This window comes from Arachis stenosperma, chromosome 4 (assembly GCF_014773155.1).
Source record: "Arachis stenosperma cultivar V10309 chromosome 4, arast.V10309.gnm1.PFL2, whole genome shotgun sequence".
Taxonomy (NCBI): domain Eukaryota; kingdom Viridiplantae; phylum Streptophyta; class Magnoliopsida; order Fabales; family Fabaceae; genus Arachis; species Arachis stenosperma.
The window spans coordinates 91,573,674-91,578,380 of NC_080380.1; the positions used below are offsets into that span (position 1 = coordinate 91,573,674).

The 4,707-nt window shown below is 42.3% G+C and overlaps 1 non-coding gene across 1 annotated transcript; it reads left to right on the top strand.

The window, feature by feature from the left end:
* The first annotated feature begins 3,837 nt into the window (after nucleotides 1-3,837).
* LOC130978078 (small nucleolar RNA R71) lies at nucleotides 3,838-3,945 on the top strand. Its single transcript, XR_009085742.1, has one exon. It is a non-coding gene; the product is annotated as a small nucleolar RNA R71 (small nucleolar RNA).
* Nucleotides 3,946-4,707: the final 762 nt, after the last annotated feature.

The following is a 4,707-nucleotide window of genomic DNA, read 5'->3' on the forward strand; positions in this document are numbered from 1 at the left end:
ATTTGAATGGTGAGGTAGGTGGGGTTTTATGAAGGATGGATGTGAGTGGTGAAGAGAATAGTGGGATTTGATAGGTAAAGGGTTTTTGGGGAAGAGGTGTTGAGGTGATTGGTGAATGGGTGAAGAAGAGAGAGAGTGGTAGAGTAGGTGGGGATCCTGTGGGGTCCACAGATTCTGAGGTGTCAAGGAAAAGTCATCCCTGCACCAAGTGACGAGTGAAAATGCTCTCTATGCCAATTCTGGCATTAAACGCCGGGCTGGTGCCCCCTTTCTGGCATTTAACGCCAGCTTCTTGCCCTTTCCTGGCATTTAACGCCAGTCTGGTGCCCCTTTCTGGCGTTAAACGCCCAGAATGGTGCCAGACTGGGCGTTAAACGCCCATTTGCTGCCCTTACTGGCGTTTAAACGCCAGCAAGGTCTTCCTCCAGGATGTGCTATTTTTCTTTCTGTTTTTCATTCTGTTTTTGCCTTTTCAATTGATTTTGTGACTTCCCATGATCATCAACCTACAGAAAACATAAAATAACAAAGGAAAACTATATAAATATAACATTGTGTTGCCTCCCAACAAGCGCTTCTTTAATGTCAGTAGCTTGACAGTGGGCTCTCATGGAGCCTCATGAATGCTCAGAGCAATGTTGGAACCTCCCAACACCAAACTTAGATTTTGAATGTGGGGGTTCAACACCAAACTTAGAAGTTGGTTGTGGCCTCTCAACACCAAACTTAGAGTTTGGCTTTGGGGGCTCTGTTTGACTCTGTTTTGAGAGAAGCTCTTCATGCTTTCTCTCCATGGAAACAGAGGGATATCCTTGAGCCTTAAACACAAAGGATTCTTCATTCACTTGAATGATCAATTCACCTCTGTCAACATTAATCACAGCCTTTGCTGTGGCTAGGAAGGGTCTGCCAAGGATGATGGATTCATCCATGCACTTCCCAATCTCTAGGACTATGAAATCAGCAGGGATGTAATGGTCTTCAACTTTCACCAAAACATCCTCTACAAGTCCATAAGCTTGTTTTCTTGAATTATCTGCCATCTCTAGTGAGATTCTTGCAGCTTGTACCTCAAAGATCCCTAGCTTCTCCATTACAGAGAGAGGCATGAGGTTTATACTTGACCCTAAGTCACACAGAGCCTTCTTAAAGGTCATGGTGCCTATGGTACAAGGTATTGAAAACTTCCCAGGGTCCTATCTCTTTTGAGGTAATCTTTGCCTAGACAAGTCATCCAGTTCTTTGGTGAGCAAAGGGGGTTCATCCTCCCAAGTCTCATTACCAAATAACTTGTCATTTAGCTTCATGATTGCTCCAAGGTATTTAGGAACTTGCTCTTCAGTGACATATTTGTCCTCTTCAGAGGAAGAATACTCATCAGAGCTCATGAAAGGCAGAACTAAATCCAATGGAATCTTTATGGTCTCATTGTGAGCCTCAGATTCCCATGGTTCCTCATTAGGAAACTCATTGGAGGCCAGTGGACGTCCATTGAGGTCTTCCTCAGTGGCGATCACTGCCTCTTCCTCCTCTCCAAGTTCGGCCATGTGGGTCATGTTAATGGCCTTGCATTCTCCTTTTGGATTCTCTTCTGTATTGCTTGGAAAAGTACTAGGAGGGAGTTCAGTAATTTTCTTACTCAGCTGTCTGGTGCACGAAATTGCAATCACACTTTGCAACCCCGCACAACTAACCAGCAAGTGCACTGGGTCGTCCAAGTAATACCTTACGTGAGTAAGGGTCGATCCCACGGAGATTGTCGGCTTGAAGCAAGCTATGGTTATCTTGTAAATCTTAGTCAGGATATCAGAAATTATCAGGATTGATTGTGAAAAGCAAAAGAACATGAAATAAGTACTTGTTATGCAGTAATGGAGAATAGGTTGAGGTTTTGGAGATGCTCCATCTTCTGAATCTCTGCTTTCCTACTGTCTTTCTTCATCAAACACGCAAGGCTCCTTCCATGGCAAGCTGTATGTAGGGTTTCACCGTTGTCAGTGGCTACCTCCCATCCTCTCAGTGAAAACGTTCCTATGCTCTGTCACAGCATGGCTAATCATCTGTCGGTTCTCGGTCAGGCTGGAATAGAATCCATTGATTCTTTTGCGTCTGTCACTAACGCCCCGCCTGCTAGGAGTTTGAAGCACGTCACAGTCATTCAATCATTGAATCCTACTCAGAATACCACAGACAAGGTTTAGACCTTCCGGATTCTCTTGAATGCCGCCATCAGTTCTAGCTTATACCACGAAGATTCTGGTTAAGGAATCCAAGAGATATCTACTCAATCTAAGGTAGAACGGAGGTGGTTGTCAGGCACACGTTCATAGTTGAGAATATGATGAGTGTCACAGATCATCACATTCATCCGGGTTAAGAACAAGTGATATCTTAGAATGGAAACAAGCAGGATTGAATAAGAAACAGTAGTAATTGCATTAATCTATCAAGACACAGCAGAGCTCCTCACCCCCAACCATGGGGTTTAGAGACTCATGCCGTGGAAGGTACACAAAGAAACGTGTAAAGTGTCATGAGGTACAGATACAATGTCAAAAGATCCTATTAATAGTAAACTAGTAACCTAAGGTTTACAGAAATGAGTAAATGACAGAAAAATCCACTTCCGGGCCCACTTGGTGTGTGCTTGGGCTGAGCATTGAAGCTTTCATGTGTAGAGACCTTTTTTGGAGTTAAACTCCAGCTTTCATGCCAGTTTGGGCGTTTAACTCCAAGTTTTATGCCAGTTCCAGCGTTAAACGCTGGAAGTTCTGAGGCTGATTTGCAACGCCGGTTTGGGCCATCAAATCTCGGGCAAAGTATGGACTATTATACATTGCTGGAAAGCCCAGGATGTCTACTTTCCAATTCCGTTGAGAGCGCGCCAATTGGACTTCTGTAGCTCCAAAAAATCCACTTCGAGTGCAGGAAGGTCAGAATCCAACAGCATCTGCAGTCCTTTTCAGTCTCTGAATCAGATTTTTGCTCAGATCCCTCAATTTCAGCCAGAAAATACCTAAAATCACAGAAAAACACACAAACTCATAGTAAAGTCCAGAAAAGTGAATTTTAACTAAAAACTAATAAAATTATACTAAAAACTAACTAGATAATACTAAAAACATACTAAAAACAATGCCAAAAAGCGTACAAATTATCCGCTCATCACTGTCCCACTTGTGCCTCCAAGTTTCTAATGGAGCACCTTGTTTCAGTTATGAAACTTTGAGTGGTTTTGATTAGATCAGAGACCATAGTTGCCAAGTCAGAGTGGCTCTGCTTAGAATTCTCTGTCTGTTGCTGAGAAGATGATGGAAAAGGCTTGCCATTGCTAAACCTTTTTCTTCCACCATTATTGTTGAAACCTTGTTGAGGTCTCTGTTGATCCTTCCATGAAAGATTTGGATGATTTCTCCATGATGAATTATAGGTGTTTCCATAGGGTTCTCCCATGTAATTCACCTCTTCCATTGAAGGGTTCTCAGGATCATAAGCTTCTTCTTCAGATGAAGCATCCTTAGTACTGCCTGGTGTATTTTGCATTCCAGACAGACTTTGAGAAATCATATTGACTTGCTGAGTCAATATTTTGTTCTGAGCCAATATGGCATTCAGACTATCAATCTCAAGAACTCCTTTCTTCTGATTCGTCCCATTGTTCATAGGATTCCTTTCAGAAGTGTACATGAATTGGTTATTTGCAACCATTTCAATGAGCTCTTGAGCTTCTGCAGGCATCTTCTTCAGATGAAGAGATCCTCCAGCAGAGCTGTCCAATGACATCTTAGACAGTTCAGACAGACCATCATAGAAGATACCTATGATGCTTCATTCAGAAAGCATGTCAGAAGGACACTTTCTGATCAATTGTTTGTATCTTTCCCAAGCTTCATAGAGGGATTCACCTTCCTTCTGTCTGAAGGTTTGTACTTCCACTCTAAGCTTACTCAATTTTTGAGGTGGAAAGAACTTTGCCAAGAAGGCATTGACTAGCTTTTCCCAAGAGTTCAGGCTTTCTTTAGGTTGTGAGTCCAACCATATCCTAGCTCTGTCTCTTACAGCAAAAGGGAATAGCATAAGTCTGTAGACCTCAGGGTCAACCCCATTAGTCTTGACAGTGTCACAGATTTACAAGAATTCAGCTAAAAACTGATGAGGATCTTCCAATGGAAGTCCATGGAACTCGCAATTCTGTTGCATCAAAGAAACTAATTGAGGCTTAAGCTCAAAGTTGTTTGCTCCAATGGCAGGGATAGAGATGCTTCTCCCATAGAAGTTGCGAGTAGGTGCAGTAAAGTCACCCAGTACCTTCCTTGCATTGTTGGCATTGTTGTTGTTTTCGGCTGCCATGTCTTCTTCTTGTTTGAAGATTTCTGTTAGGTCCTCTACAGAGAGTTGTGCCTTAGCTTCTCTTAGCTTTTGCTTCAAGGTCCTTTCAGGTTTAGGGTCAGCCTCAACAAGAATGCTTTTGTCTTTGCTCATGCTCATATGAAAGAGAAGAAAACAAGAAAATATGGAATCCTCTATGTCACAGTATAGAGATTCCTTGAGGTGTCAGAGGAAAAGAAAAATAGAAGGAAGAGGTAGAAGAATTCGAACTTATCAAGAAAGATGGAGTTCGAATTGTGTATTAAGGAGGAGTGTTAGTCCATAAATAGAAGGATGTGAGAAGAAGGGAAGAAATTTTCGAAAATAAAGTAAAAGATT